Genomic DNA, 25,364 nt, shown 5'->3' on the forward strand with positions numbered 1-25,364 from the left:
TCAAAACAAAATAAGCAACTAAGATCCCTCTGATCACAAATTTCCAAAGAACTGGAGAAGGGGAAGAAATAGGATGAAAATCGTGGTGTGAAAGGGAATGATTTTAGCAGCACTGCTTCAATAACTGATCTGTTCTGAATGAAATACTCTCTTTTATGTGCAATAAATTCTGGACAAGGCTAAATTTTAGGATATTCCTTGAACTGAAATTAGAAAATACCCTGACAATGGAAGCAGCTCTTTCATCTAAGTTTAATAAGAGCCTCTTTCTCCATGGGCCACTGTTATGAACAGAAGCCTGTTCTGGCATCAAAAGCTGTCACAGTAGCCCTTCCATCTCCTTCATGAAAGCCTCATAGACATCATCCTTAGTTTGTACTGAGACAGGAACAGAAGGACCAGATTTGGGTGCTGCTTTGGCAAGAGGCACAGCAGAATCATCCTCTAACTTTCTTTGGGGAGCAGCAGTAGCCCCTTTTTTCTTTGGATGTACTCTCAGTGCGATGGGCGCAAATCGAGTAATCTCTGCCTTGGGGTTAGTGATCTGTGGCTTGGCACTGATGGTTGCTGGGGCTTTCTTCTCAATGGTGGCTGTACTCGTATCAACCACCTTGGGTCTCTGAATCAAGTTGGGTGGGGCACTTAAAACCCCAGGGTTCGGCAAGGGAGCTGGTGGGAAAAGCCCGGGGTGGGGGCAGGTCCAAGGGGAGGCACCAAATGTGGGTGCATCATGCCAGGACGAGGTGGAGGAATACCTGGACGTGCAGGGGGAGGTATCCTTGGTGGGGGTCCCCGAGGAGGGGAACCAAGAGGCAGACCTGGAGGTGGACCTCGGGGAGGGCCAGGGGGTTGGCCTGTTGGTGGTCCTGGAGGTAAAAGTCGGAGTAAAGGCCCTCGGAGTCTTGGCATTCCAGGTGGCCTCAGGAATGGAGGAGCTCTGGGAGATGGACCAGGAGGAAGGCCTGTAGGTGGCCCAGAAGGCTGTAATGGTGGAGCAGGTGGTGGTCCAAGAGGTGGTGGTCCTGGCTTGGGAGGTGCTTGTATCTGAGAAGGAGGAACAGACTGCAGGGGAGCCCGCTGCTGTGAAGATGCAGTGGATGTACCATCAGAATGGGATTCCTCTCTGTGTTGTTTTTGTGATTGCTTTTCTGCTTCAGAGTCATCAGAGTCATCTTCATCATCATCTTCTGAAAATTCCTCTACTTCTCATCCCTCCTCAGGGATTTCTTGACCTGCCATACAAAGCATCATGGCTTGAAGAGGAGTCAGTTCTTTCATATTCTTCTTTTTCTTCCTTGATTTTCCAGGCATATCTGCAAACCGTACACTCAGACCTGACTTCTTTTCTTCATTGTTGTCTCTCTCACCATCATCACGGTGCACAAATTCATCCCCCTCACTTTCTCCATCTGATTTGTCAGCGTCACTGCCATCAGTGCTGTCATCATGCTTATCTTGATCCATGTCCTCAGGATAGCCATCATCTTCACTGGTGCTAGAAACATCATCATCATGGCCTCGCTGGGCAAGTTCAGGACTATATAACATGTCTTCATCTCACCTACGAGGGGGAGTTCAGGACTATATAACACGTCTTCATCTCACCTATGAGGGGGAAGATCTAGGGCAAAACCAACTTTACAGCCATACATCTGCACGACTTGAGGAGGAGGTGGACCGGGGGAGGGCCAGGACGTTTTCTGCCAGGGGGCAAATGTGGAACAACATGTCCAAGAAGAGGAAGGACAGAAACTGCCCAAATTGGAGGTCCATGGGCTGAGGTTTTCTTTAGGATGGAGGGTGGCTGGGCACCAGGAAGTGGAATGTCCTGGATCAAAATGTTGGAAGGAGCCTGTGGCACGTCTGGCAAAGGAATACTCTCCACTTCCATGTGCTGAGCATTCTTGACAGCATCAAAATACTGGCTAAGTTGAGCCCTCTTCTGTTCATACTCTACTTCTAGCTTTCTCAATTCTTCGTAAATATCTGGATTCTCTTTTTCATAGAGTCATAGAATACATTCAGAGGTTTCACACAGCTTTTTACGCTGGTCTTTCAGTACTTTCTCATTTAATTGTGGCTGTTGCACTGGGTTAAACTCCATTTCATCCAGCTTCTCCATGTCTCAGATAATCTGTTTTGGATTCTTCATCTTTAAAACTGCAGCTCGAACCATCATGCGCTGTTTTTTGTTCTTTAATTCTCTCTTCCGGGCTTCCTTTCGGGCTTGGTCTGTGGGGTTCATAAATTTTCCACTCTTGGTGGATAATGTAGATCTCCGTCCCATGTTGACAATTTTTATGGTTTACTTGTTCATTGAAAAAAGAAAAACACTTCTGCTGTGCTCCCAGGACTGCAAGAAGCGGGGAGGGAGCGAATCCTGACCTCTTTTACTTGATAAGGGCCTTCAACTCGGCCTCTTCGTCAACCCCGCCTCCATCTTCTTAAATCTATACCCCTGATACTTTCTCACACAGCAAGTAAACCATCCTCAACTGGCAGAGAGGTGGAATTTTTATGCCAGTATTTTTGTTTAATGTTTTTGGATGACATAAGCTTTAATAAAATGAATATTATTTCGAGTATGCTGTTTTATGGACTGCTAGAATAAAAACACAGTTTTAGTAAATAAAATTGAACAGAATTAATCAGATATTATAGAGAAGATACGCATCTCTGTATTTAGACGATAGTCTCTAAAGTCCTTGTAACTCTGAATTTAAAAATCTGTGACTCATTCTGGTCCTAGATCTTTTTTTTTTTTTTTGCATTCTTATAAATTCAAATGTATTTGTAATCAAGTAATTATTAATGAAATTACAAATTGAGAAATTTAGTATCTTTTCCTAGGAATAGTTTGTTTCTTATTTCTACCATTTATTAGGAGAGTGGCCCCGGAAGAGAAGGATGATAATTTTTTTTTTGTTTTATTTCCGACAAATGGAATTTGTTATAATCTTATTAGAATCTTGGCTTTTCTAAACCAGTAGAAAGTTTTTGCTATGCTTCCTATTGGATAAACAGTAAAGAGGTAATCATGAGTTTTATATAGTATTTTGTTTAGTGCTTTTGCTTTTATTTCATACTTTGATGTGTTAATGTTATCATTTTTATAGTTGTTAGAGTGTTTTGGAAACAAGGAGTAACATCAACATTTAAATTTATAAAATATTTTTTTCCAGCTCAGTAGATTAGGGACCCTCAAACAGGGAAACTAACACATGAAGGGTCCTAAGTTTTTAATCCCCCTGGGTCCTGGGAGAAGTGAAATGCTCTTTCCATTATGTTGCTGTTACAAACTGTGCTGTCCTGAACATCCTTGTGTGTCTTTGTGCACATTTGAGTTTTTTTGGAGTATCTGTCTAGGAGGGGACTTGGTGGGTTGTGGGGACATTGTCCTTCAAATATTCCCACCTGTAGTACATGTGAGCTCCAGCTGCTCCATATCCTGGTTTTATTTTGACAGAATTTAGTTTCTTTTTAGCATACCTGATGAGTATGAAGTGGTATCCTGTTGTTTAATTTGCATCTTTTTGATTTGTGATGAGATTGAGTATATTTTCATATGTTCTTCTAAAAATTACTTGTTAATGTCTTTTGCCAATTAAAAAAAAATTAGGTTGCCTTTTGTTTATTGATTTTTTTCACCTAGAAATGAATTCTCGGTTGTATGCTTTGTACATATTCTTTTTATTGATCTGTGACTTTTCTTTGCACTTCTTAAATTACCTCTCTTGATGAACAAATATTTCTAATTTCAATGTAATTGAATTTGTCAACCTTTTGTATGGTTTGTAATAGTTGTCCTGAAGTGTATTTTTCTTTACCTAGATGTTGTGAATAAAACTTGTCTGTTTTCTTCAAAATGTTGTAAAGTTCTACTTTTCATATTTAGTTCTTTGATCTGCTCTATATGTTACAAGGTGGTAATCCTTTGTTTCTGTGTGTACACATGTGTGTATGTATTTATTGATTCAAAGTAATTGATAACCAGCTATCCTGATACTATTGATTGAATAGTCTATACCTTATCCACTTGCCTGTAGTGCCACTTCTCTCAAAAGATTTTTCATGCATGGGTAGTTCCATTGCTCTCCCTGTCTTTTCCTGCTTCAATTGCACTTTCAGTAAGTTTTGATACCTAGTTAGGAAAGGCCATTTACCTTGGTAGCGTTTTTCAAAAATTTCTTCACTATTTCTGGCCCCCTATTTTCATATTTTAGAATTAATTTTTTATATGTACAAATATACATGCATACTTTTTTTAATAGGACCTTGTTCATTTTATCTATGTTTTTAGATTTACTGATATAAAACTTACTTTTTTTGTATTCTTCCTTTCCTCCCCCAACCAAGAAAAGCCCAGGACCACACAAATTTATAGCTGAAATCTATGAGAGGTACAAAAAGGAGCTTGTACCATTTCTACTGAGACTATTCCAAACATTTGAAAAGGAGGTACTCCTCCCTAACTCATATTTGAGGTCAACATCATCCTGATACCAAAACCTGGCAGAAACACAACAAAAAAAGAAAACTTCAGGCCAATATCCCTGATGAATATTGATGTAAAAATCCTCAATAAAATACTGGCAAACTGAATCCAGCAGCACACCAAAAAGTTTATCTACCATGGTCAAGTGGACTTCATCCCTGGGATGGAAGATTGGTTCAACATATGCAAATCAATAAATGCAACCTGTCACATAAACAGAACTAAAGACAAAAACCACATAATTATCTCAATAGATGCAGAAAAGGCCTTCGATAAATTTCAACATCCCTTCATGTTAAAAACTGTTAATAAACTAGGTAGTGAAGGAACATCCCTCAGAATAAGAGCCATATGTGCCAAAGCCATATATGACAAAAAGCCACATATGACAACCAAAAGCTTAAGCGTTTCACCTGAAAACCTGCACAAGACAAGGCTACCCTCTCTCACCACTCCTATTCAGCATCTTATTGGAAGTTCTGGCCAGGGCAGTCAGGCAAGTGAAGGAAATAAAGTGTATTCAAACAGAAAGAGAGGAAGTCAAATTATCTTTGTTTGCAGATGGCATGATCCTATGTCTAGAAAACCCCATAGTCTCAGCCCAAAAGCTTCTTAAGCTGATAGGTAACTTCAGCAAAGTCGCAAGATACAAAATCATTTCTGGATACTGAGTTTTATGATGTTTATTGGAAATCCAGATGGAGATGTTTAGGGGAGAGGTTGAACTTGAGATGGAAGACTCTAGTTTTTGTTTTTATATTAGATTTATTTATTTTTTTTTTGGCTTCTGGAATTTCTAGCTTTTTAGATTCTCTTTTTTTTAAGTTCGGGGTACATGGCAGGTTTCTTATATAGGTGAACTTGTTACGTGGGAGTTTATTGTATACATTATTTGTCACCGGGTATTAAACCTAGTACCCATTATGTTTTCTGATTTTCTCCCTCCCTTCCACTCTCCACTCTCCAATAGGCCCCAGTGTCTGTTGTTTCCTCATTTAGGTCCCACTTATAGAGGAGAACATGTGGTATTTGGTTTTCTGTTCCTAAATCAGTTTTCTAAGGTCAGTGGCCTCCAGCACCATCCATATTCCCACAAAGGACATGACCTCATTCTTTTTTATGGCTGCATGGTATTCCAGGGTGTATATGTACCACGTTTTCCTTATCCAGTCTACCAATAATGGGCATTGAGGTTGATTCTGTATCTTTGCTGTTGTGAATAGTGCTGCAGCGAACATATAGATGCATGTGTCTTTATGATAGTACAATTTATATTCCTTCGGGTAGATGACCAGTAATGGGATTGCTGGGTTGTATGGTATTTTTGTTTTTAGGTTTTTGAGGAATTGTCACACTGTTTTCCACAGTCATTGAACTAATTTACACTCCCATCAACAGTGTATAAATGTTACTTTTTCTCCACAACCTCGCCAGCACCTGTTATTTTTTGACTTTTTGATAATAGCCATTCTAACTGGTGTGAGATGAATATATTGATATTTGATATTGATATTGATGGTGGAGAGTAGTGGGAAGAAGGGGGAAGACAAAAGAAGGTTTTAGGGGAAGGTTTAGTGGGAAGCTCTTTTGGTTTGTCACCATCTGTATTTCTATTTTATTTTTAAAAAAGTCTGTATTCCTAGGGCACTTGGGCATATATTTACAATAATTGACATATAAATACCTTTCAGTAGACTAAAAAAGCAGGGCATTGTCAACTTCTCCTAGAGCCTAGCACAGCTGAAGCATTTGAGATGTGTTTGTGGAATCAACCCTTGACTCTCCACAAGAGTATACGTACTGTGTTGTCACGTACACATGATTTAAGAGGAATGTGTTATGGATGCTCATTCTAGAGGATTCTAGAAAATTACCCATTTAACCATATACTCCTCATTGGTTTGAGCTGATTGTTAAATGTAAACAGAGAGCAAAGGTTGACTTTTTAGATCAAGTCAATTTAATTTGATTTTGAAATTTAACCTGAATATGGGCTGGACACGGTGGCTTATGCCTGTGATCCCAGCATTTTGGGAGGCCGAGGTGGGCAGATCACCTGAGGTCAGGAGTTCGAGACCAGCCTGGCCAACATGCTGAAACCCCATCTCTACTAAAACACATATACAAAAATTAGCCAAGCATGGTGGTGCACATCTGTAATCCCAGCTACTTGGGAGGCTGAGGCAGGAGAATCACTTGAACCTGGGAGGCGGAAGTTGCAGTGAGCCGAGTTCGTGCCACTACACTCCAGCCTGGGTAACTGAGTGAGACTCTCAAAAAGAAATTTAACCCAAATATGCATTAATATTTTTACATGTATTATGATTTATATAATAATAAATAGACATTTATTAATTTATATTTAAGGAAGATAAGTAATTTTCTTCCAGTGGTCTGAGAGACTTCTTTTAATGAAAAGTTATCTATAAATATGTCTTTGTTATTGTTTCTGCTACCAGAAGAAATTTTCCTTCTCAGATTTTGGGTTTAATATGATGATTAAAGTTAATTTGTTAATTGAAAGTGAGTCAGACTCTTATCCATTCCTATATTCTAGGAAAATTGGAAAGTTTAATGTTATTAATTCTAAAGCTTAATGCTTCTGAGAAGCTCAAAGGGCATTGTTGCTTATAGACCAATGTCTACAAAGCTGTGTTTAAAACTTAAGGTCATCACAGGCTTATATAGTGCCACAACCAAGTAAAAAATGCACTAGAACAGAGTTCTCTGGTGACCTCTTGACGTTTCTGTAAATTATCTGTCTGGCTTTGGAATAAGCACTTATTTGTGGAGAATATATTACTTACAGTTTGAAGTAAATGTTCATAGAAAAGTTTTCCAGTTCGATGCTTTGTCGAGAGCTGGATTTAAGTTTAAATCTCGGCTCCCCACTTGCTAGCTGTGTGACATACCTGTTAGGAATGCATTTAGCTTTAAGTAACAACAGTGGCACAACTACAGAGGGGTTTATTTTTCACCTAATGAGAAATCTCTTTCAGTGACAGTCATGATAGTAATTAGTTCAGTGATGCTAGGGCTGGAATCTCTGTCATTCTTTGGCCTTTTTCTCATACAGAAAAACAAACCTGGCTGCTGCAGCTTGAGACATCATATCCACATGGTGGGCTGGGAGAAAGGAGGGAAGGGCAAAGGCAGCTTTTATCAGGACAAGAGACTTTTGCTTGTGTCTTTGGCCAAATCTAGGTTACGTGGTCAAGTCGAGCTGAAAGACTGGCTGGGAGAAGAGTAAGTAGCTTTTTAGTGACTGAGGTACAGGCATGCAAGGAAGAGGTTGGGAACGGATGTGGCATTGGTCAGTCTACAGAATCTGCCACAGTGACCATGAGTGCCAGTGGTAACCTGAATAAGCCTCACTTTTCTTTTGTGTATAGTAATAGAACCACTGGGGTTCTATTACTTTCAGTGTACCACTGAAGCTCTAGCATCTAACTTTGTGTACCACTGAAGCTCTAGCATCTAACACAAGGCCTGGCAGATGTATTTGTTTGGTGAATAATTATTATGAGAATTATATGAGTATTGCATATAAGGCACTTGGTCCAGAACTTGGCACATAGTAGTATATAAATGATATCTACTTTAGTGTTCAAGCTATGCACAAATATAAATTTCTACAATGTAATTATGTTTGTTATATTAGTCACTTACTGTATAATACTGAATTTCATTAGTTTCTTGACAGTTAACATTTCTAATAAAGAATAGTTTTTTACTGGTGTGGTCTTTGCTACAATGTTGATACAGTGACAAAGATAGACAAAGATATTAATATATGTGAATACCAATGTGACAAGATACTGTAAAATTTCTTAATAAAGCACTTTTCTTTGAAAATGTAGATTTAATATAATTGCTTTTTACAAAAAACACTATTTATTGAAGTTCAACAAACAAAAATAGTACAGTACATATTTAAGTGTGTAGCTCAGTAAATTTTTAGAAGGGAACCCCCATGACCCCCCCTAGGTGACTATGTAGGACATTACCAGCGGTGTGGAAGCTTTCCTTGGGCTTCCTTCCCTTGATCCTGGTTATTAGTCCGGTGGCCAGGAGAGGATAAATCCTGATGGGGCCTGTGTGTCCTATGAAGTGGAAGCGTCTGTATTATCTTCAGGTGAAGGAGGAGTGGGCCTCTTCTGCAGGCCCAGAGAGTTTAAGGTGATTTGGGGTTTCAAGGTTTTCAAGACTGTTGACCCACATGTCCCTATGCGATGTCTCAGTCTTGATTCTTCCCAGTCAGGATCCTGTGCTTGGAATACCAGATCTGCCAGGATTCAGTATTCAATGTTAGATATTCAGGTTTTTTTGGCAATCTGTTGCCAATTAAGTCTTCGGCCTGATTCTCAGTTCTTTATACTTTCTATCTGTGAGGAAGATGAGAATCTCTTTCTGTTCTCTATAGAGGCTTTTTAACCTTTCACATATCACCTGAAATCATTCTTAGTTTTTAATTTCCTCTCCCCACAATTTGTCGGTAGCCCCCAGCAAAAGCTGATTTCGTAGTCCTTATAATTACTACTTCCTGTCAGCCTTTCAGATGCCTGAGATATTTTACCTCCCAATAAGTGTCCTTCGGTTGGCATCCTGTCCCACTTGTGATTGGTGAAAGTTTTAATAATTGAACTACTGCTTATGTGAGGGGGTATCCATACTTCACCTGCCATCAGTAATGGGACTCCTCATTGCCAACCAGTGATGGAGCTGCAAATTGGACCACTTCTAATAGCAGCTGTCATTTAGCTGAATTCTCCAGGCAACAGATTCTGAGATGGAGATCTGCATATATGGTGTTTATTGTATAATGCTTTCGGGAGGAGTACCATGAAGGAAGCAAGACTGGGTAGAAGAACCTGAACTGCAGTATGGTTGCAGTAGAAGTTTCAGCCAATCCACTGGGGCATTCTGGAGTTAGAATAGCCCTTCAGGAAGTGGTGTAGACCTTTGACCCTTCACATTGACCATTGGATAAAACTGCTTAGAGAGAGAGACAGGTGTGAGCCATCACTTCCTGCAGCTTGGAGGAATGAATGCCTTAGTCCTGGAGGTGATCTACACAACACACCGTAGTATCCACTGCAGATGCTTAGATAGTGATTTTCAGATTTTCTTTCTTTTCTAGTGCACACATTTAATTAATTAGTTAATTGTGTGGTTTAACTCCTCTCTATACGATACTTTTTATACACACACACACACACACACACACTCACACACTTACATAGCTTGTTCTATTTGCTTCTGGAAGAGTTGTTTTAAAACTTTGAACTCTTGATTATGGAATTGTTTTTATCTCCATTTAGTACTATTAGTTTTTACTTTATATATTCTGGCTATGTTATTCAAATATAGGATTGTTATGTCTTACTGACATGTATCTATTTTTATGAAATATTCCTCTTTATTTCGAATTCTTTTGGTCTTCAAAGCTACTTTGTCTAATATAAATATACTTATACCAGCCCTCTTTTGGCCAGTGTTCACATAGTGTTTCATTTTCATTTTTCAAAAAAGTCTTTTTTATGTTCTAATATGTAAGACAGGTCTTACAGACAACTTAGAATAAAAAAAAAATCTAGTTGGATAATTTTTGTTTTCCAGTTGGAGCTTTTTGTTCATTCAGCGTCATGCTAATATTTTAGATTTAAATTTATCATCTTATTTGTTTTCTATTGTTCCAACTACTCTTTGTCCTATTTTGCCTAATTTCTTGCTCTCCTTTTAAAATTATTTAAAATTTTTGCTACTTCTTGCCCCATTACCCTGCTTTTTGTGCATTCATTCATTCTTCTATTGGTGGACACTTTAGAGATTTCAATGGATCTTTGACCTATTAAAACCAATCTTTAATTAGGATGTTTATTGTTTTGTGGATAGTGCATTTATTACTTCTATAGATATTCAGATTTCTGAGAAATTCTCTATTTTCATTTAATTTATAGAACGTATTAGTCATAGTTATTTTAGTTTCTGATTATACTAAAATCTGGTTCATGTATGGGCCTATTTCTGTTGTTTTCCTTATTTTGATTTCTGTATCTGATTTCTTGGCCAGCTTTCTTTCTTTTCTTTTTTATTGCATACCAGATGTTGTGTATGAAAACTTGTTGAGGCTATAAATGGTGCCACCATCTCCAGAGAAGACTCAATATGTTTTATTATGAGTGTATCCCCTTTAAAGTGGAGGCTGATCTGTCTTCAGAGGTCTTGACTAAACGATGAGGGTTTTTACACAAACCTCTGCTCTTTGATGCCTTCTTTTTTTTTTGGGAGATGGTGTCTTGCTCTGTTGCCCAGGCTGGAGTGCAGTGGCATGATGGCGCACTGCAACCTCTGCCTCCCAGGTTCAAGTGATTCTCCTGTCTTAGCCTCCTGAGTAGCTTGAACTACAGACACGTGCCACCACACACGACTATTTTTTGTATTTTTAGCAGAAACGGGGTTTCACCACATTGGCCACGCTGGTCTTGAACTGACCTCGGGTGATCCACACATCTTGGCCTCCCACAGTGTTGGGATTACAGGCAGGAGCCACCATGCCCAGCCCTTTGGTGCTTTCTGTACTCCAGTTTTGTGTCCTAGCAGTGAGTCTGCCAGAATCTTGGCTTTGCTTTTTATCCTGTTAGCAGTGCTTTTGCTTTGGTTCTTGGATTATTTGGGATATTATAGATTTAATGGGTGCCCTCTCTCTGGAGATTATGTGTTTATTCATGTTGGCTTGTTGAGATTCATAGGATTTTAGGTGGAGAGTGATTGTTGTGGTGTATATAATGTGTGGAGTATGTTTTCATTGTATATAATCTCTTAATTTCTACTTTTTTTTTAAAGGTGGAAGCGGGTACTGTTTTTATGTGTTGTGGTGATGAGTCCCACCAGAATTTACTCCATAGGTCGTATCTAAATTTATACAGTGGTTAGGATGGCCGCAAAGTATTTGAGTTTTATTTTAGGATACACTGAGTAGGTCTGGATTCTGTTCTGTCTCTTAGAATTGTTTTATTAATTTCATTTGAAATCACAGGAGTATATAGTGGTTTTTTAACATAAAAAATTTTATGTTCTATGCCAGTTTTTGTAAATAAAGTATTATTGGCACATAGTCACTTCTGTCCCTTTATATATTTTTATGGCTGTTTTGCCAGTAGAGTTGAATAATTGGAACAGAGAGCGTTTGATGCCTGTGAAGCTTAAAATACTTCCTCTCTGACCCTTTACAGAAAGGTTGCTGATTCCTGCTTCAGATAGCAAACTAAAGTGATTCAGTTCTTTTTATAGAATTCATTAATATTCTAAGGAATTGGTTGTAGCTTAAGGAATATGTCTTCTCTCTCTTCCTTCCTTTTGTCCTTATATAATTTTAAAAATTGCTCTTCTGCTCCCATTTTCTTCTCTTTCTGGAGCCTTACTGTGTTGATAGTGTTTTAGGAAAATCCAGGTGACACCAAGACATGCTCGGGGTGTTTGCACCAGAGATTTCTAAGTATAGAATAGGAGGCATGTCTTCCCATATAGTGACCATAAACAAGAAACACTTGAAGGTCACAGTCAAGCTTTATTAAAAAATATAGCATATATCGAGATTGGTTTGAGAATTGGGGAACCCTTGTTTCAGCAAAGGCTTTTAATAAACTGTGTGGCAATCACAAAAAGCACTGTAGTTTGGATTTAGCACCAAGCTAAAGTTTCAGGTCTTAGGACAGTTTATTACAGTCATTCATCTCAGGGCATCTAGTCTGCTGACTCTTTTTGGCTGTACCTAAAAAGTCAGAGGTACTTCAGCCACGTCTATTTCCAAACCAGAAATAACTCAGGCGTAGCCTCAGCAACACTGGAGATCCACATTAGTTACACTGGCTTAGGAGTTAAATGTTCACAGGCATCAATCATCATATTAATGTTTTAGTGCCATTGTAGGTGTTGTCAGGAATATGAAAAAAAAAATGTGACCCAGCCTTTGTTCACAAGGAGGACTGGAGAGGGCTGGTTTAACGCTTTCCTCACTTTAGCAATCCCGTCAGTCATTGAGTAACTTGCTCAAAGTCCTGTGTGGAAACTTGTTACTGCGGGAGGTGTTATTTTTGGGTAGAAGCAGATGATTGTAGCAACTGTGTAATGTATGCACAGCCTCTCAGGCAGGTCATGTTCTGCTTCCACATTCTTTCTTCTAGTTCCATTGTGGAGTGCTACCAGAAATCACAGTGGCTATGCCGGTGCTGCTTTTTCCAGAATCTCTCTGTATTAGTCTGTTCTGAAAAAGATGTCTAATGGAATCACAGTTCCACGTGGCTGGGAAGGCCTCACAATCATGGTGGAAAGTGAAAGGCACGTCTTACTTGGCAGCAGATAAGAGAGAATGAGAGCTAAGCCAAACGGGAAACCCTTTATAAAACCATCAGATCTCATGAGACATATTCACTACCATGAGAACAACATGGGAGAATCTGCCCCATGATTCAGTTATCTCCCACTGGGTCCCTCTTACAGCACGTGGGAATTATGGGAGCTACAATTCAAGATGAGATTTGGATGGGGACACAGCCAAACCCTGTAACTCTCCCTTATCCCAAATGACTCTAGGGTCAGGGATGGGAAGGCTGGAGAAAAAAAGTGTAAAGAGTAATACATTGGGAAAACGCCTTTCTACCACTTCTCTTGGCGTTTTACTGAATTTTGGAGGATAAAGCCCCTTTTCATCCAGTGAGGACTCTGAGAAGTAACATCATGTGTTTGAAAACACTTCCTAATCAGTAAAAACAGGAGCAGTCATGACAGAAATAATAGAACTAATGGAAGAATGAACCTCACCCCTACATCTAAAGCAGGGACTGCTAATAATGAGAGCTCAGAAAAAGAGGCTTTGGTTTGACCTGTGGCCTAGAAAGTGACAGGTTGAGTTCGTTGGGGTTTTATTGGTTTCTTTCCTTCCTTCCTGTTTTCTTTTATAAAATGTTTTTCATAGATCCTTCTTTAGGAAGGTAGTAGTCTTGTATTTTGAGGATACAATGGAGAATTTTAGAGATGACAGTGGCCAGTTGCAGTGGCTCATGCCCATATCTCAGCACTTTGGGAGGCCGACATGGAAGGATGACTTGAGGCCGGGAGTTTGAGACCAGCCTGGGCAACATAGCGAGAGATCCTGTCTTGCAAAAAATTTTTTTTAAAAATTAGCTGGGCATGTTGCTGGGTGCCTGTGATCTCAGCTACTTGGGAGGCTGGAGCAGGAGGATTTCTTGAGCCCAGGAGTTAGAGGCTGTGGTGAGCTGAGCTGTGATTGCACCACTGCACTCCAGCCCTTGCAACAGAGTAAGACTCTGGTACAAAAGAATAATACAAAAATAAATTAAAAAATAAATATGAGAGCAAGTCACAACACTTATTTTTTGCTGTGCCGTAATGTTGTCACAGCTCCTAAACTGGTATATATTAAGATGTTTGATTTTTTTGTTTTTAAAGTTCAATAGGTTAAATCTATATTTGTTATTTAAAAAGTGAAACTTAGGTATTTTATTTACAGATATTGGATGAAATAACTATTCCAAGCATTGCAATTTGAGGAGCAAAACACGTTTCATATTGATTTGAAACTAATATTTAACTTGAGATCTGTTTTAAGAAAGGAATGGGGAGATATTCAGGGACATGGTATGTGCCTGAGAGGTTTGTGCTCCCTCGCAATTTTCCTTTTTCTTTTAAAATATAATGTATAATAATAACAATATTAACAACAACTGAAATGCCCCAGGAATAGTCCAAGCCCCTGCTACTGGTGCTGCTCCCCTTCCTCCCTTCCTTCTTCTCCTGCTTCCACTGAGTCATAATTCAGTGTCTTTGAATAAAAACTCCATTGCTTATTTTTGTTTGGATCCAGTTTAGACTCAGAAAGGCACTGAGCCTGAGCTGCTGCTTTCATGTTCTTTGCCTGAGTCTAAAACAGCTTCATTAGTGGGGCCAAAAACAGTGGCAGTTTTGGCAGGCATTGCCAAGTGCTCATCATTTTCAGCTGCAGTGATACATCTGGATGCAAAGAACTAACTGAAAATAGCATGAACCTCCACTAGCTATTGAATGAAAATACTGTGTCAGTCTAAAACGTAACTGTGCATGATAATCATCTCTGTACCTTTCTATTTTGAAATACAGAAATGTAGGCCCTACTTCAGACTTAACTAATCATAATCAGGGGTGGAGGTGTTGGGTGGCACAATCAGCTATATTTAAAACAAAAAAATCTTCATGGATGATTCTGATAGCCAAGTAGGGATGTGAACTACTTGTTTATAGTATGCACTCAGGATTATTTTGCCAAAAATAATTAGGTTTAAATAACTGTATTTGCTCTGGGAGAAACAGATCTGATGTGTAATTAATAAATGAATTAATAAATGAAAAGTATGTACTCATGGCATCCACCGCACACACTTTTTCTTCCCCACTTTTGCATACACATCCTAAGGTATAGTCTCAGATTTGAGTTAATCCTTTTGCCTATTTAGTAATGGTATATGGAGTCTATTTCTTACTAGGTTTGCAAAGCTACAGAGAGTAGGAGCCATTAAAAAGGTAAGTAAAAAGGCAGTTGACTGTAGCTTTTTTTCCCTTTAAAGTCAGTTTATAAAATGTTTTTTTTTTTAATGTTAGGAATATGAAACAGAAGTTTTTAGAAAGAGGACAGTACCTCTTCTCTGCCATTGTGTTACAGTGGGTTTAGGAGGAAAGAGGAGGGAAAGAAGAAAGGGAAATTTTAAGGATTCAGTAAAGATGATATACATTACTTATTGTCTTATTTCATCAGTATAGGATTTGCTTAAATAAAAGTAGTACCTTGTGTAATATTTTTAAACACATCAATGTTTTTGTATTTTTGAGTTCTGTTAATATGGCCTACTGGCTTTTGCAGTTTAAGCTAAAAAAATCATAACTTCAGTTAAATATTTAAAACCCTTAATGTATCAATGTATAGTAAGGAAGAAGATAAAATTGGACCAGCAGGTGTCAGCAAGAACCAAAATAAAAAGTATTAATCCTAATTATCTCAACGTTTATTTTATTACTTTTCAGTGATGCTGCAGGTGTAAAACAACTTTAAAATGATATTTTTGTGGACATATGCCTGCGTTCTAATGTAGAATCTTTCTGTCTCAGTATATTGCTCTAATGGGAAATGATCAGATGTTTTAGAGAATTGTCTGAAATACAGCAATAGCTCCAAAAAGATTTAAAGAAACAGACAAGTGCTGTGAATTCTTTCTCATTTCAGTACCTTGAAAAAATTTTTTTACATAAATTATTCTATATCAAAAAGCTCATATTTAACAGTTTAATATTTCTGTAGTTATTTGTTATGCTTTTTTCAGTATTCTATTTCTGTTTATTAGTTAATATCCATAGGCATTTTATAGAAATAGGAGTAGGAATTTATAAACAACCGTCTTCATAGTGGGCTTAATTTTCTGATGAAAATATGGCATTTATATGCTTTCAGCATACAATTAAAGATTTCATTTTAAGTCCATTCTAATTCAGTGAATAGTCAGGGGAAGGTAATGTCTGCTTTTCCCAAGAATTGAAAGGTTCATTACATTTCTCAATTTGTCACAATTTTTATTAGAAATCCTATTACTTTTTTCTTCCTTCTCACTTGATGAATTGATGAAAATACAAATTCAGTAGGCAAATGTGATATCCAGTATTTTTGTTAATCTTATTAGAGTAGTAAGCAGTAAAATAATGAGTGACAGGAACATTGCTGAGACCACACGGAAGATACGTGATAATTCTCTATGATAAAACATAGAGAATCAAAGTATCAGTCTGAGATACTTTGATTCTCTATGTTTTATTTCTTGTTATACCAAATAAAGACCTTCTATTGTACATTTATCCTTAATTTATTAAATCTAGTGCTACCCAGAAGTTTGATTTCTAGATATTTATCAGAGTGTATTGAAAACTTATGTGTGGACCTGTTTGCAAATGTTCATAATGGCTTTATTCATAATTATCCTGAACTGGAAACAATGAGGATGCCCCTCAGTTGGAGAATGAATATTGAGATACGTCCATTCAGTGGAGTACTACTCAGCCATACAAATGAACCAACTGTATAACCTTGTTGAATCTCAAATGCACCATGCTAAGTGAAAGAAGTCACATTCAAAGGGCTTCATTTATATGACATCCTAGAAAAGTTAAAACCTTGTAAGGACAGAATGCAGATTAGTGGTTGTCAAGAACTGGAGGAGGATTTGACACTGAAAGGACACAGGGGACTTGTATGGGCTGATGGAACTGTTCTATATTTTGATTCTAGTGGATGATTTCATTACTGAGTTTGTTAAACTTGTAGGAATTATACACTAAAAATGACAGTTTAATTGTATATAAGTTATACCTTAATTTAAAAAGTTCTAAAAATAAATGTTAAAAAAGGTACATAGACTGAAAAATAAAATGAAATAGAGATAATTCATACTTCATTTATCTATTTATCTGTTGGTTGTCAGGTATTTCAATTTTAGATACATTTCTAACACTACAATCACTTTTATCTGTGGTTTCATGTAGATAATTAAATTTGCCCTGTTACCATGCTCTTTATTTAACATTTCTTCCTATATTTTTAGCCTTCTATCTAAGGTCATTTTGATTCTTCCAATTCTCTTTGCTATTTTTTGTTCATGTAGGCTTACTTGCTTGAGTGCCTGGCTATTTTTTATAATGTATTGGGTATTATATGTGCAAAAGTGTTTGTACAAATAATCTGGAGCCTAAGGTGTTATATCCTCCTTGAGATAATTTTTATATTTTTGTCTAGGTAGCTGGGGACAGTAGCTATCAGATGCTACTTTAATTTTAAGGTTCGAATAAATGTATGAAGTATAACATGTTTGTTTATTTTGCAACAGGGTCTTCCCCTGTCACGCAGTCTGGAATGCAGTGGTACCATTGGTGCTGCAACCTGAACCTCCCAAGCTCAAGCAGTCCTCTCATCTCAGCCTCCTGAGGAGCTGAGACCACAGGCACCTGCTACCACGCCCGGCTAATTATTTTTATTGTTATTTTTTGTAGAGACTGTCTCCCTCTGTTGCCCAGACTGGAAATGCACTTATTAATTAGCTTGATTGACCTATTGCACAATGTGTGCATATTTCAGTATATGTTTGTATGATAAATATATACAGCTTTTGTCAATTAAAATACGTTTAGTATTTGAGATGATTTAATGCTGTGAGAAGGCTTGTTTATTATGTTTAGGGCTTTCGAGGTCCTTGGCCAAATCATGGAGATGTTCCTGGTAGTCCTTTGTTGAACTCTAGACTACGGTTAATGAAAAATAAAAATGAAATAGAGATAGTATTAATACAGTTTCTCTTTCTCTGTTTCCAAGAGACTGTAAGAAATGCCATACAGCTTCTTAGCATCTCAACTGTATTTCCACAGTCAGCATAACAATCAGTGGAAAAAACATGCTTAGATGCTAGCTCGCTTCTCTTGACTTCTTTCAGCCCTCAGATACTCTGGACCTCTAACTTGTTTCTATTTCCTTAGCTCTATGATGCATTAAAGCAGCTACACACACACACACACACACACACACACTTATGTATATATGCACACATATATGTATATACACACATGTAATATACACATGTATGACATATATGTATGTTTATATATGTATGCATATATATATTTTTTTGGTAAAACTATCCTCAGAAGGAGAGTTGTCTGAATTTTTTTGCCACTATGAAAGTAAAGATTGCCTATACTGTTTTTTATGCTCATACACACATACAAATGTGCTTTTCTTAAAAACAGTGTTAAGATAATTTTGTACATTTTATTATGCAAAGTGATGTTTTTCATTTAATATATTACCAATTCATATAATAATTAAGAAAATATTTATTTACTTTATGTTTATTCCTGTGCCAAGCACTGTAGGGATAAAGTGATACATAAAAGAATTTCCTAACCTTATTTGGCTTATATTTTGGCAAGATACTTAGCTTCAACAAATAACTACACAATTAACTAAATGTAATTTTGATAATGACAAGAATAATATCCTTTGAGTACATATAACATGGAAATTTTTTCTGAGTCTTTTTCATTTCACGTTTCATACATTTAAAAAATCACTAAAATATTCTCTTTTCTTTCTTTCTTTTACTTTCTCTCTCTCTCTTTTTTTTTAATAACAAAGAAGGAGTCTCGCTGTGTTGCCCAGGTTGGTACTGAATTCCTAGGCTCAAGCGATCCTCCTGCCTTGCCCTCCCAAAGTGCTGGGATTACAGGTATGAGCTACCATGCCAGGTCAAATATATATATATGTATATATATATATTTGGAGATTGAGTCTTACTCTCTCACCCCAGCTAGAGTGCAGTGGCACGATCTCGACTCACTGCAACCTTTGCCTCCTGGGTTCAAGTAATTCTCATGCATCAGCCTCCCTAATAGCTGGGACTAAAGGCGCCCACCACCACACCTGGCTAATTTTTTGTACTTTAGTAGAGATAGAGTTTCATCATGTTGCCCAGGCTGGTCTTGAACTCCTGAGCTCAGGCAGTCTGTCTGCCTGGGCCTCCCAAGGTGCTAGGATTACAGGTGTGAACCACCTCGTCCAGCCTATTTTGATTTTTTTAGAGACAGGGTCCCACTCTGTCACTTAGACTGGAGCACAGTGGTGTTATCGTAACTTACCATAACTTTAAACTCCTGGACTCACGTGATCCTCCTGCCTCAGCCTCCTGAGTAGTTAGAATTGCAGATACATGTCACCATGCCCAGCTGTTTCTTGTGTGTCTGTAGAGATGGGGTCTTGCTATGTTGCCAAGACAGGTCTTGAACTCTTGGCCTGCAAAATTTTCCCCCTTTGGGCTCCTAAAGTGCTGAGTTGTAGGAGTATGCCACTGCACCTGACCTAAAAATTTTAATAAACATTTTCAATCTAGTGTTCTATTTTGTGTATTTGTTATAATTTATTTAGCCATTCTCATGATGTTAGACTTATCTTTTGTTTCCAGTTTTTAAAACGATAAATGCTTTTATGATGTGTACATTCTTATACGTAATCCCAAATTCAGTCACTGATTAATTTTTTTAGAAGAGAATTGTGGGATTAAGAGTACTGAGTTAAAGTATATGAAAAATTCTTGATATTTATTGTCATATATTTTTCTGGAAAGGTTATACATCTATGTAGGCATTATGTATACTTTGATAGTATTTATTATTTTGATAGGTTATCAGCTGTATTATATGTCCTTGTCCCTTAAATTTGTATTTCTTCATGAGTGATATTCCACATGCTTTATGATTATTTCCAATATGTATTTTTTGTGCCTATTAGTTTATGAAGGAAGTTAAGACAAAATTACTTTATGAAGAGAACTGTGGTGTTAAAATTAAAGTAGGATTAGGTCTTCTAATTCTTTTCCAGTTCTGTGATTTTATTATTTTATATTTGGATTATCTTTTTTTTTTTTTTTTCCCCCGAGGCAAAGCTACGGGGTGAGTTCTGGAATGACTACACCTCCTTGCTGACTCAGCCAGCTTCCAAGGCTCTACAAACTAGCCAGTCAGTATTAATCACCAGCCCAGCCCTCAAGGCAATCAGATCCAGGAGAGCCAGCTGATAACATTCCTGGAGTTCTTTTTTTTTTTTTTAAAAAAAAAAAAAAGGAAGAAAGAAAGAAAAAAAAAAGGAATGAAGAAGAGGGAGAAAAAGGAAGAGAAAGAGAGAGAGAATGGGAGTATTGCTTTCTTGCCCGGGCTAGAATGCAGTTTAGAAATGGGTATTGAAAACCTCTTTTATACTAATAATTATACTTAATGATGTAGACAGGAAGGAATAAGGGAAGAAAATAACAAACAAGCAGCCAACCAATATTTCATTTAAACCTATGAAATGCTGTGCAATTACTGAGGAGTGATTTACTTCCATTTATGTAGTCACTTTTGGAATAGGTGTGAGGTGGTAATGTGTGTTTTGTGTATTTAAAGTGGAGAGTTCTATAAATGTTTATTAAATTTACTTGTTCCGGGTCTGAGTTCAAGTCCTGGATGTCCTTGTTAATTTTCTGTCTCGTTGATCTATAGAATCATTAGCTCTTCTTGTTACATTGATCCTTTTGCCATTATGTAATGTCCTTCTTTGCCTCTTTTGATCTTTGTTGCTTTAAAGTCTGTTTTATCAGAGGTGAGAACTGCATCTCCTACTTTTTATTTATTTGTTTATTTTTACTTTCTGTTCCGTTGGTAAATCTTCCTCCATCCCTTTGTTTTGAGTCTTTGTGTATCGTTGCATGTGAGATGGGTCTGGATGCAGCATACTGATGGGTTTTGGCTTTTTGTCCAATTTGAATATATATGAGTTTAATACTGCCATTTGATGCTAGCTGGCTGTTTTGCCCATTAGTTGGTGTAAATTTTTCATTGTGTTGATGCTCTTTGCTTTTTGATATATTTTTTGAAAGGCTGATATTGGTTGTTCCTTTATATGTGCTTCTTTCAGAAGGTCTTGTAAAGCAGGCCTGGTGGTGGTGAAATCTCTAAGTACTTGCTTGTTCGCAAAAGATTTAATTTTTCCTTCACTTGTAAAGCTTAGTTTGGCTGGATAGGAAATTCTGGGTTGAAAGTTCTTTTCTTTAAGGATGTTAAATATTGGTCCCCACTCTTTTCTGGCTTGTAGGGTTTCTGCTGAGAGATCTGCTGTAAGTCTGATAGGTTTCCCTTTGTGGGTAACCTGACCTTTCTCTCTGGCTGCCCTTAGTATTTTCTCCTTCATTTCAACCCTAATAAATCTGGCGATTATGTGCCTTGGGGTTGGTCTTCTTGAAGAATATCTTTGTCTGTATTACCTGAAGTTGAATATTACCCTGCCTTGCTAGGTTGGGAAAGTTTTCCTGAATGATATCCTGAAGAGTATTTTCCAACTTGGATTCATTCTCTTCGTCACATTCAGGTACACCTATCAAACGTAAATTAGGTCTTTTCACATGGTCCCATATTTCCTGGAGACTTTGCTCATTCCTTTTTATCCTTTTTTCTCCAATCTTGTCTTCTCGTTTCATTTCACTGAGCTGGTCCTCAACTTCTGATATCCTTTCTTCTGCTTGATCAATTCAACTGTTTAAACTTGTGCGTACTTCGCGAAGTTCTCGTGTTGTGTTTTTCAGCTCCATCAATTCACTTATATTCCTCTCTAAACGGTCCATTCTCGTTAGCCTTTCATCAAACCTTTTTTCAAAGTTCTTAGTTTCTTTGCATTGGGTTAGAATAAGTTCTTTTAATTCACAGAAGTTTCTTATCACCCACCTTTTGAAACCTGCTTCTGATAATGGAACACACTCGCTCTCCATTAAGCCTTGTTCCGTTGCTGATGAGGAACTGCGATCCCCTGTAGAGGGAGAGGCATTCTGATTTTGAGTATTCTCTGCCTTTTTAGGCTGGTTTCTTCCCTTCATTATATATTTATCCCTCTGTCGTCTTTGTAATTACCGACTTTCTAACTAGGTGTCTGAGCGGACGTCCAACTTGTTGATTCCCAGCACCAAAATCTGAGCAATCCACTGCGCTGGCCGAAACAGTGGTGTTAAGATTGATGGTGCTTTTCTGCCCGGGAATCTCCGGACTCTGCACCAAGAACTGCCTTGCTAAGGCGCCAGCAAAACTGCCACGCCGGCCACAAGAGTCGCCCTGGCGACCCGTGGGGCTCCTCCGCTGGGAATCTCTTTGTCCGTGAGCAACAAAAATTCGTCTGAAAGTGTGGCGTCCTCTCATTCTCTGCGCTTTCACTGGGAGCTACGATCCCGAGCTGCTAGTGATCAGCTATCTTGGATCTCTCTTCTATCATTTTTAACTTCTTTGTTGAGAATACTTTTAAAAAACTTTTAGCAATGAGTAGCAGGAAGCTGATTCCAGAGCCTTATTATTATAGGAAATTATGTATTAGATGAAGAATACTGTAGTTATCATTGTTAAAGAAGAATGAGATATGAAAATCCTATACACAGATCTCTTTTCCATTGATTACACTCACAGATTACATAGTTTTAAATCTTCTTGGGATCTCAGGCCATTTCAAATGGGTCATTCTGATTTGTGACATGTGTGTACACATGTGCTTACTTTTCATTATTTTGAGGTGTTTTAACATTTATAGGGATGTATAGTACCAAAATAGTATAAATAATATTTTTAGGAGACAATGTTAGCATAAGAATCAAGAAAGTGTAAAAAATATTACGTTATTGAATTAGAACAGTGATTGAAGAATTTGAAAAATCTTATATTTTCTGGCATTAATAATACAGTTCTAATGGAAAGAAATGCAGTTTTTTTACAAGACAGTGGATTGGAGGGATCATTAGCATGCCTTTTCCACTTGGAAAGAGAAAATAGTGTGTAAAAATTCATGCTGTGAACTTTTTTCCAAGAAGCAACATAGGAACTTAACAGACTGAAAGAAACCAGAGACCCTTTGAAAGGAGCAGTGGACAGCACTCTACACCATGAACGGAATGGAAAACTGTCTCCTGCAGGGGAATGGAACAATCCAGGCCATAGGCGAAGGCCTTAACCCTACCCAGTGCTGGAGCTGATGTACTGAGCAGTGGGGAGTATATGAGAATGAGTGACATCCAGATGTGCCTTGTGTGCATTCCCAGATTCCAGTGGGGGCGGAGGGAAGCCATTCCTGATCCTGTCTCACAGGGGACCTTACGGAAGTCTGCCCACTAACTCAGACTCTGTTCATGGGTTGAGAGAAGCTCCCAACTGAGATTTGTGTGGGGATGAACTTCATTGGCTGTAACTGATGAGTGAATGAAAGGTGTGCTATAGCCACAGGTGCAGAAGCTGGATGCCCCTGCCTCACTGGTGGTGGATCAGGAGAGTCATGGCCTGAAAGCCAAAGGGCATATATGGCCTGGGGCAGTTTTGTATTCTGAGCACAGGCTGTGTGGAATTCAGCTAGCTCCTGTTAGCAAAACACTGCGGGTGTGAGACCTGCCTTACCAGGTACAGGGCAGCAGAGTGGAGCTTACTGCCACCTGCTAATCCCCACTCCCAATGCGGATTCTTTTGTGCAGCAGAGGCAGCTGCACTCCTCCCATGAACATTACCCCAGCGGCCAGGGAACTGCCCTCTGATCCCCACTGGGGCCACTGCTTGTGCCTGCACGTGGGGAGCCAGAGCATGGACTTGCCTGACCCAGCCCACACCTGGCTTTGTTCCTCTACCTGCCCTTGTAGTGTGACATAGTGGACAGGGACATTTGGGAGCTCCACGGCCCTGCCCATTGTCTGAAATACCAGAGTGCCACCCCTGGGTAACGTAAGGCAAGCAAAAAATCTGCTGTTATCACTACAGCTGATCCTCTTTCATAAGCGCCACCTCGCGGCTGTCCATTTCAACATCTGCAGGCATAAAAGCACAGCACTTAGGAAGAAGCAAGCATTTGCGTGACCTCAGCTATCATTGCCTGAATCACTCTGGCTAACCAGTAGATCTTAAGTCTCTCCACATGCCCAGGACGTTACTGCTACAGCTGGTATTTGAGAAAGCCAATACACAAAGGGGATTTATAATCGAGGAAATCTCCGTGTCTACATCTCCCCTCCCACCCCCATCAGACGTGGTGCGGTACCTGCTGCTGGGAGACTAGAAGACAGGTCACACGTCTGGATTTTTTGCAGACATTCCATAGCACCTGTCTGGAGTGTGACAGCATCATTTGATGGCTAGACCCAGAGTCACGGCAGGATTCGCAGTAGTCTGGCCTTTAGGGACTATTAATCCTAAGGGAAGGGGGAGTGTACCACATTAAGGGAGCACACCGTGGGACAAAAGAAACTAGACTGCAGGCCTTGAGCCTTTGAACTTTGCAGTTAGGGAAAGTTTCAGGAGAGGCACAGATGCAGTGCTGGGCTCACTGGGGAAAGTCTGTGGCTTTACCCCAACAGTCAGGCGGCCCTTGTGCTTGTGAAGGGTCTTGGAGAATGGGGCTTATTCTCCCCTTTGCCTACCACTGCAGAAACAGCTGGGGCTTCTCCCACAGGAGCTCAGTGTGGGTGCATCTGTAGACAGCCTTCCTAGAATACTTCAGGGTTACTCTATCCTCAGAGGAAGAGCACGCTCCATGTTCGGGCTTGCATGAGAGGTAGAGTCACGACCCCTCTCTACATGGAATATAAGCATTCCTGCAGATGAAAAGAGGTGCCTGTCTGATCTCAATAGCCAGAACACTGGGTTAGGAGTGTTACTGGGAGGTGGATTGCTTTCCTGCTGGCCTGGAAGGAGAGCTGTGGTGGCTTCCTTCTTTCTCCCTGAAAGACGTCAGTGGATTTCACCGAGCACTTCCCCAGCCACCTCTGTCAAGGGTAGGACCTCTGCCCACCATTGGGATATTGCATTTATTACCTGCTTTAGCTATAGCCAGTTTTTACCCATGGGCATGTCCTGCTAGCCTGAAGCCTGAACTGTTCAACCTGGAGAACAAAATACTGGAGAGAGAAATTTTAAAAAGTACACACCACTGGGGAATGAGATAAGCTTCATGAGACCTTTGCTATTCCAGCCCCACAGGAGTCAGTGAAACTACTCATATAACCAGTATGTTGCTACTACAACCAGCGTCTGAGAAAGGCAGCGTCTTGCACAAAGATTCTCTGTAACCAAGGAACTCATACAGAGTCTTTGCCACTGAAAGCCCCCAGAGCTGAAGCTAGATGACAATAAAGTCACATCTTGAAGGGGGCATATAACCCAGTTAAATAAAAATTAAATATAAAAATAGTTTACCCAAATGAGAAGGAACCTGAAAAATAATTCTGGCAATATGAAA

At 38.8% G+C, this 25,364-nt stretch overlaps 1 protein-coding gene and 1 pseudogene across 2 annotated transcripts in view; one reads left to right on the forward strand and one right to left on the reverse strand.

Moving 5' to 3' along the window:
• NEK7 (NIMA related kinase 7) overlaps positions 1 to 25,364 on the forward strand; it is a 159,802-nt gene that overhangs the window by 36,430 nt on the left and 98,008 nt on the right. The window lies entirely within an intron of this gene.
• On the reverse strand, positions 320 to 2,290 carry LOC105722215 (WW domain-binding protein 11-like; annotated as a pseudogene).

This window comes from Aotus nancymaae, unplaced genomic scaffold (genome assembly GCF_030222135.1).
Source record: "Aotus nancymaae isolate 86718 unplaced genomic scaffold, 86718_ANA_hifiasm-v0.15.2.pri h1tg000039l, whole genome shotgun sequence".
NCBI classification, from domain to species: Eukaryota; Metazoa; Chordata; class Mammalia; order Primates; family Aotidae; genus Aotus; species Aotus nancymaae.